Genomic DNA, 9,600 nt, shown 5'->3' with positions numbered 1-9,600 from the left:
GATCTGTGAAGCAATCCAGAATATTTTAACCAGCTGGAATGGATAATGCTGACACACATGAGACAGAGCCAATAGTTGTATCTCACAGAGGCAGTAACAGAACGCAGTGTAACTAACAGGTGTTGTGTTGCTCCAGAGGCTTCAAGGGATCCCATCCTAGTTTTATTCTAGAGAAAAACAGAGTATTTTGCATCCACGTTGTCTGTAGACCTCTAGTTGTTGCAAGTAGTACACAGGTAGTGAGTCTGTATAGGTCTTTGAGTTCACTGATGTTGCTGTTTCTGGACAATCGCTCATGGATATGGCAAGGAATGCTCCTTGTTGCTATAGCCTAGGTGGCTTTGTTCACTCTGATACTGAGGTAGCACCCAGCCTTTCACTGCTATTTTTCAGATCTCCTTGAAAATGAATAAGTCCTTCTTCCTCAAAGGAAAGAATCAATTTGTGAATTACCAACAGCTTATCAGCCCTTCTTATTACCCAAGAAGATTTCACTGAAATCCTGATAAAATCATGTTTCTTGATGACAGTATGACCAGAAAGTTATTCCCTTATGTGAACTTATGAGTTCTTTCCTTTCTTCTCCAGTATCTCCCTTTTATGGAGTGTTACCTCAGAGCAGGAGGAGCCCTATCCTGTGGCACATGTGTCACTAGCATAATCAAAGTTCTTCAAAGGATTGAGCTAATACAGCCTGAACAGCTGAAATCTTCTGCCTCCACATGAGCTGGCACACAGTTGGTAGCTTCTCTGCAGTGGCACCTAAGGAAGCACACCTGGGGACACTCAAGATTGAAGCAACTTCTACCCATTCCAGGTAGACTGCTTTCTCTATTGGGTCCCCCCACACAGTTTTTTTCCCTAGAAGGCTTGGAGTTTGCCTCCAATCGTTTTCTGATACGTATCCAATAGTCTTCCAACAGAAGCCAGAGGTATGACTAATAAAACAGGAAAGGAATTATGAAAAATAATTTCACTAGAAGAAGGCAGAGTAGAGGGGAAGGAGCACCTCTCTCAACTTGCTGGCCACGCTCTTTTTAATGCACCCCAGGATACCATCAGCCTTCACACTGTTGGCTTATGGCCAACCTGTTGTCTACCAGGACACTCAGGTCCTTCTCTGCAGAGCTCCTTTTTAGCAGGCCAGCCCCTAACCTGTATGGATGCGTGCAATTATTCCTCCCCAGGTGTAGGACTCATCACTTGCCCTTGTTGAACCTCATCAGATTCCTCTCTGCCCAACTCTCCAGTCTGCCCAGGTCCTATTGCATGGCAGCACAGCCTTCTGATGAGTCAGCCACTCCTCCCAGTTTCATGTCATCAGCAAACTTGCTGAGGGTGCATTCTGTCCCTTCATCCAGGTCAGTGATGAAGATGTTGAACAAGACTGGACGCATAAGCTCTTCACTTGTTCATCATTCATCCTTATGCAGAGCTCAATACATTCCAATTGTTCTGTGACATAAAGAGCAACTTCAATGCCTTGTCCTGCTGGCCTGCCTTTTCTAAAAAGTACATACCCATCCATGGTAGCATTCCAATCATACAAGCTGTCCCCCCATGGCTCTATGATCACAGTGTGATTGTGCCCTGTAGTGGCTGCATACAGACCTCTAGTTCTTCCCGTTTGTTCCTCATGCTGCATGCATTGGTATACAAGCATTTCGGAGGAGGAAAGGGAACGGGGTTTCCCTAGAGGGGTGCAGGGGGATCCCCCACAGCTATCCACACCTTTGATATGACTGACCTTTTGGCTCGTGTCATGGGACTCAGTTAAGGAACTTCTATCACTATTATGGTTGGCCTGACTTATTCCCCAGTCAGTTGCAAGGGCGTAAGCTTTGCCATTTTGAACCCCACTGCCAAGTCCTTCAGTTTAAAGTCGTCTCACCAGGTTAGCCAGCCTGCGTGCTTGGAAACACTCTTTGGTACTATTTAATTTATCAACACGGGAATTGGCAGCATATCTGGAGCAGATCTTCTTTTATTATTTTATTATATAATTCAAAGTAACTTGAATACCCCTTTCCCAATCTAAGAAGTCCTAGATTTAAGATATAATTACTCAAGAGCAACATTCCTGGCTGGTAAAAAAGGTATTTCTGGACAATACTTCTGTAAACATTTGTGATAGCAATGCTTGGCCTCATGCATATGCACAGAAAGTGACCATATGTGAGAAGGAATTTGCAGAGAATGTGAGTGACAGCATAGAGATTTTTGTTTGTTTTTTTTTTTTTTCAGGGCACATCCAGCTCTTGGTGATATGGCTGGAAGTTGTGAGATTCAGCTCTTGTCTGGAAGCCTATTGGACAGGAATCGTTGGCCTTGCCTCCTTTCATACCCTTTGGCTATTCATGGCGTAGAAATTGTCACTGGGTGTGTGCAGACTTATGGAGAAGGTAGAGAGAATAATACTTGTAAATGAATGCAGCTTTTATTCCAGGACATTTATTCACCAGGAAGGTTCATACAAGGCAGTTGTGTCTAGGGAATCTGAATGTGATGTCATGTTGCCTAAGCAATTTCTGCTGTTACCTGTGAGTCCATAGTTGAATTTGTATCTTTCACATGCCTTGAAAAAAAGAAGTACCTTAAATATTTTCCAGTGAACATGGTAAAACCTTGCTGGTATAAACACTGCAGGGTGGTACATGTTGTCTTGTACTTTAAAAGTGGCAGAAGTTTCCCAGTTCTGATAAGAACCATGAATGCTGGTGGAGGTGTTGCCCGCTGCCTCTTCTTTATTAAACTCAGTAAGATACTTGGAGGCTATGGTGTTTCTTCCTCCCCCACCCCAATTATTGCTCAGAATCAAGAATCAGAGTAATTCATTCTTTGCTAAAGATCTTCATCTTGCTTTTCTTAGCAGATCTCAAATCCTATACAAGGCACAAATTCACAGTTCTGCATGCAAGTATGAGAGGGCATTCCATTTGGGACCAGGAAGGAAAAGACCGTTAACGTGAGATTACTTCCAACCAGTTCACATAGTGCATTTCCTCCACTAGCACTCCACCACCCACAATCCCAGCTGGCTTTGGATTTTTCTGAACACCCAATTAAATGTTCAGGGCATACAACACATAGAGTATACCTAAATGTGATAAAATTCCACTCTCATCGCCATGTCAAGGGGTCCCAGGTTGTGGATCACAAATGTAAATGAGTACAGCTGAATGCTTTTCCATTTTCATTTTTGTTTTTACCATGGGGTTTGAAGTGTCATGTTCTGTAATATAACTTCCCTTTTCTAGTCACAAACAAATGACATCTGCCCACTTTCAGTAATAAACCTGAATGGAGGGGACATTTCCTTTTAGCTAGGTGGGCCCCTTCTTAACCTTCAGATTCCTAGTAGAGCTGGGGAAAAGCAAAACTTAAAAAAAAAAAAATCCCCTACTGATTAAACACACTAATGAAAAGAGTTTTCCTTCAAGCCCCTGAGTACTGTTTGCCTCACTCAATCTCAAGCATCCTGATACAGTTAATGTTTGAGGAGCTGCTTGCTTCTCCCACTCTCATTCTTACACCATACAGGAAACCTTTTCAGGAAATGAGTATTCGGTTAGCCTTCTCCTCCCTCGACACTTTGGGTTTACCAGTCAAAGACAGAAAGCATATTAGGAAGAATTAAGGTGGGATAAGAGCACCAGAGAGGCAGGCCAAACAGCGCTATATCATATACCTTGATTTTTTGTCTGGCACAAAGTACAGTCTTCTTTCTGGAGATGCTTCCATCAAGTAGTCTGGGTTTCACTGAGCAAACTTCACTGCTTATCCCACACTGGGGCTTGTCATTCAGAGTTGTCTATGCTGAATCTGCTCTGTCCCACAACGTCTCAGTATGCTTTTTCAAAGGAATACCTCTCTACAATTTCACATGAAAGAATGAGCTTCCAGCTCTTATTGTATCTCAAATCTGTACCTTTTTGTTGTTGCAACAGTCAGGTGCAGACCATTCTCGGAAAGGCAAGAGTGTGGTTTAGACAGGACTCATCCAACTCTTTTTCATTCCAGAGCAGGGAATGACTGAGGTTATCAAGATGAATAAAAACTGGGAAACAGATTGTGAGCAGTCGTAATGAAAAGGTCACTTATTCTTTTGTTCTTAGTCACCATAAATACCAGACACATAATTTTAAAGATTAGATTGTCCAGGGCAAATGTGTGGCAAGTCTGGAAGCAGTAATCTAGTTACTCTGTGAGGAACCAAATGTCCTCCCTTTCTGATGATTTATAGATCTCCTTTCAGAGAACAAGAGAAAGATTTTCCTGCCTTCCTCAAGCTACAGCTGAGGACTGCAGAATGGCACCATCCCTGCCACCAGAGCTAGTTAAGTGCTTTCTAGATAAATGCTTTTTCTTTCTGCTGAAAATGTAGATATCCTGAAATTGAAATGTTAAATGAGAGTGTGGTGGTTCTGACTCTGTTTCATGGATGCCCATTCCTTGCCTCCAGGTTTTCTGCAGCCTGCCTGGCCAGTTGCCTTGACAGGCTCTGGTTTTCTGTCTTGCAAAGTATTCAGAAAAGCACCTCTTGGTTTTAAAACACAAGGAAACTCCACTGAAAGAATAGTTTCGTTTTTCTCAAAGCAAATAAGCAGCTATCACTAAAGATTGGAGGGACTGTGAGAGCTTAGAAAGTCACCCTTCCAGACAGTCATCATCACAGCCTAAAACAAGAATTTTCTCTTAAAAAAGGCACTATTCTTTGCCATGAACTTGTCAAACAGTTAATAGAATCATAGAGTCATTGAATCATAGAATCATAGAATAATTAAGGTTGCAAGATGCTTCTAAGACCATCTAGTCCAACCATCAATCCATCACTACCATGCCCACTAACCATGTCCTTCAGTGGCACAGCTCTTTGCTGCTTGTTCTGTAGAAGGCCCTCAACGTTTCCATGACAAAGAAGCTGGTTCCTTTCCAATTTTTCTCCTAAAGAGCACTGCCAGGTCATGCCAGCCTGAGTGAATTCACCAACTTGCATTTGATTCTTCCACAGGCTATAGCAGGCACAGTAGCTTTGCTATGCTATTGTGGGGTACAGCAGCTTTCATCTCTCTTTAACCATAGTCCTCTCCTTTAAGTGTAGCCTTTTCTATGTAGCATCCCCCCCAGACTCAGTGGGAGTTATTTCAACTCTGGAAAATGCAGCTGTACTTCTTGCAGCACATGAAGGAATTTCTCTGTATTGATCCTGACTTGCTCGACTGAGATGGTGAGATATTAGCTGTTGCCAGCACATGGCTCCTGGGGCCAAACTTGAATTGAAGGCCATTATGGTTTCTGCTGTTACTAGTGGCAGTGCTATGATGGTTTGGGAAGTCATCAAATCATCTGAAACATAAGAAACATACAAAGCTGAAGACAAGCTGGTCTGCTGATGCTATCATCACCAGGTCACACTTCAGTTCCCTTCCACACTCATTCCTATCTTGCACCCCATACCTTGCCCAACTGTAAGGAAAAATCACTCTTCAAAAAAAAAAAAAAAAAAAAAACCAAAATAGTAGCAGGAGCAGAGTCATGTGCTGCAGCAGGTGGAGTGTTCCAGGAACACACCAACAATGGCATGGCATGAATCAAAATAGTATCATATGGATAGTAACACTGGGGACAAGTTTACACACAGGCCAGCACAACTCTCTGTAGTGATTGTAAACTGCGTAGTCAGTGCCACTACGCATTCTGCAAAGTTTTGGGATGATACTTGGTGAGATGAAAAGAAAAATCTAACACGGAAGTTATTGCTCCTTGACACCCTTTGTTTCCAATGTTTGTCCAGAAACTTCTCAGCTGGTAATCAGACACCCAGAATTCTGCCAAATAGCAGTCAGAGCATCTCAGCATCATCCCTATCAATGCCATCATCATCCTCTAATGGCATAGACTTGCTATTTGGAAATGAAACAAATATGTTGTACATACCACGTCCACCTACAGAAAAGACATGGATATTTACATGTTTATGTATTTCAAAGCCGTTGTGCCTACTGCTACTATAGAGCTCACGAGAATGTTCTTTGAAAAAAAATACATGAGATTTAAGCAATTATCGTAATCAGGTTCTTTTTCTCTATGGCCTTCTGAGTTTCTGATCCTCCAAGACTTGTGCTCCTCACAGCATTCTTTTGCTACAGGGGTTTCTAGGAAAAATAGTATCAGATCTCCTAAGATGAGTATCAGCACTTGGCCACACAGAATTCTGTTGTGAGATGAAGGAAAATACAAGGACATTGGATAGAGACAGTTAATTGTAACCCCGCCCCTGACTTGGAACACAAGAGCTTGGGCCATGTTACCAAATGCAGGTCACTGACTTCAGAGCCTGCGGTTGCATACTGTTCCCATCCCTAGTTCAGAGGGGATGTTCTGGGGGTCAGCTTAACTTTAAAGCCCACAAGAAGTTCACCCATAGTTTATATTTTTCAATATTTTCATGGTGACTAACAGTGTTATTGAACTCCAATGAGGGCAACCTCTCTGGCCTGGGTGACCAGGCCCACCATGCTTCTTGTCTCAGAAACCCTGCGGTCCAGAGCTTTATGGTCTGTCCCACATTTCCCCGACCAGCTGCAAAATTGTTATCGTCCCTCAATTTGCTCCTGAGAAGAGTAGCTGTTTGAAGCAAAGATGTGGCTTGTCACGCTTGCCAGTATCAGAGAACTTCACAGCACATATGACGTGAGCACTCACCTTCCTGGCAGCTGAACTACCTAGAGTTGTCTCTATGTGCCTCCAAACACAAAGCTTAGCTGTGGCCAGCAAGTTATCTGGGGTGCCTACAAATAGGAGAGACTGAGGTTGTGGGCAGAACTTGGACACAGAACAGACACCAGCAGCTCTGATACTTCCGAGAAGAGCCCCAAGCAAAGACAGCATGTGGATGCACACACGATACTGATATGCCTGCCATACAAAGGTGGTAGAAACATGCTTGGCTTGGAAAGTCACAGTGGTTGTACAGTGCCTGACTGGTTTAGAAAAGTTCCTGTGTGAAATGACCATCAGCAAATCTTGAGAGAATTCTTTAATAATCAAGATCATTTTCTATCCCACATGCAGGAAAGCAGAGGGATATTGCAAGAGTGGGAGATTTTGCTAAGCGGATTAACATATTAACTAAAAATAAAGATTGGACATATTTGGAATTCTAGGATAATCTTGCTTTTCTGGCTACAATAGAAACCACTCAAGCTCCTCTCCCATACTTACTGTAGAGCTCAAATTCATTCTAGCCAGTTAATTCATGAATTTATCTGTATTGTGCATGAAAAAGATATGTTTGTGCCTAGAGCACATGCTGACATTTGGTCCAGATGAACTAATGATTGACATGTTTTGATTCAGAAACTGCATACTGTAGCGTTAATAAAATTTATTTTTAAATTCAGAATTGGTCCTTTCTGAATTACTTACTTCAAATTTGTTTCCCGTACAGCATCTCCCTTTCATTTTGTCCATCCAAAATTATAAACCTCAATAGGAAGGAGATTTTAAAAAACTTCCTACATTCTCAGCTTAGCCTGAAACGTTTGACTTCCATGTCCTAACACGATGTGTGAGCCCATACAGAGCCTGAAGTGGTCTAAGCTGTGGAGATATCCCTTGGGATAACAGTGTCCACTCTGAGCTGTGTGCTGCAACTTCATTGTAGGATGTGCAGGCATATGCAAGCTTTTGCTTTCACCAACTCCATGGCTTCTGTTTGTCTTTCTGTGCTACAAATACACATTTGGCTAAGCAAACTGATATGCTGACCTCCGACAGCTCTGAGCTCCTCAGTGTGGCCTGTGCCTCTCATCAAAGAACAGTCTCACACCCACTGCAGGATCATCTGAGGGACCTTGTCCCTGGGGATTATCAGTGATGTCCTGTTAGGAAAGTGCCCAGAAAGCCAACAGCTCCACAGGGGTGCAGGGTGCTCCCACTGCCTACGTTATCTCCAAGTTGTGTTAATGAAGGTAACTGATGTGTTTTCTCAACTGCTCTCAGGGGAGCCTCTTGCATCAACTTGGTGACCAGTTTTACTGCAATTCATGTCTGTGGAAGTTTCAGGCAATTCAATGCATTGGAAAGGACAAAAAGCCCCATGGGAAACTGGGCCCTGTGACACAGCCTTGGGTATGGTATGTCTGTCAGCCAGCCAGCAGCCATTTACATTTGGGCAAATCGATCTCACCATTCCTATCTACCCAAATCTTTTGCAGCTTAAAATGATTTCCTTTTTCTGAGCTGTAAAGACAGCTGAAATCTCTCAATAATTAATGAAAAATAAATGCTATAACATTCTTCTGTAGGAAACTTCCAGTGGGTTTATATGCATATGCGTATGTGTGTTTACGTACATATACACACATAAACAGACTGCACAATTTCGGCAGGGGGCTTTCTATTTTACATTCTGCTTGGACTAACACTTGCAGTTTAATACCAGATATCACTGTGAGACATAATGAGGGTCATTAAAAGTATTTATTAGCTTATTAAACTGAGCTGCCTTCACTCTTGCAGCTGGACTGTGTTTTATAGAAAACCCAGCAAATCCCCAAAGTCACACAACAGGAGCCCAATGCACTTTAGCTGATGACAGTGTAAATATCAAATTTACTAGGGCTAGCAAGTGGCAAACACAGTTCTGGTATGTTATTTAAAAGCCTGCCATGAGGCACAGTACGTAATTCTCAACTCGTAAGAGTAGAGCTGCTCAGTAAGGAAATATGAGAAGAATTTGATCAGATTTAGTAATATTTTCAGGGACAGAGTTTAATTACTGTCAGCCTGAAAGCTCTTAGATATATTTTGCAGATCTGATCCAATGACACTGAAGTAAGAGGAAAGATTGCAGTCGTTTAACATGGGTTTTAAATATAATACATGAGATATATAGGAACTGCCCGCAGCTTTATCAAAATCTACATGTTAAATAAGTTTTTTATTTTTAGTTAAGTTCAGGAAGGAAGTCAGAGGGCCCATCAGGCTCTGGTTGTGTAAATGATGTGTGTTTCTGTGTGCGTAGGTAGGTGTTCAGTAGGCAAGAACGTACATCTCTGATTTTTGAGAGGTGACAGTATCAGTTGTCTTTGGATGTGAATGCTTTTTTCACATGGTGGTTCCTCATTTTAAACATTTGAGGCACTGCAATAATGTGGTTTTCTGTGTTTCCACCATTTTCTGCACCCTAGATGTGGGTGGAGGTGAGAACAATGCAAACATAGGCCTTTGTTCGACTGCTCACAGCCCCTTGGTTGGAAGAAATGCCTTTAAGGATCAGCTGGTGCCAAGCCCCTGCCATGGGTGCAGGGAGATGTTGCACAGGGCTCTACCCACAGCAAGAAGCTGGGCTGGTGTCTCCTGGTCCTGCAGATGCTGCAAGGGCTGAGCTCATGGAATTATGCCAGGGTCACACAGCCCTTTAACCTTAACTTTCCAGTAGTCCCGCACTTGTGAGGATGATGGGAAAGGCTACAGACCTCTAATTTCTTGAGTTGTTCCTCAGGTCAAAAATAAATGGGCAAGTCCCTGGAGCAACTGCTAGCTGCAGTATCAGCCATGCTTTTGGCACTAGAAAACTTCATGTCATCAAAAAAA

Source organism: Meleagris gallopavo, chromosome 3 (genome assembly GCF_000146605.3).
Source record: "Meleagris gallopavo isolate NT-WF06-2002-E0010 breed Aviagen turkey brand Nicholas breeding stock chromosome 3, Turkey_5.1, whole genome shotgun sequence".
In the NCBI taxonomy this organism is placed as follows: Eukaryota; Metazoa; Chordata; class Aves; order Galliformes; family Phasianidae; genus Meleagris; species Meleagris gallopavo.
Note: the sequence above shows the minus strand (reverse complement) of the source record.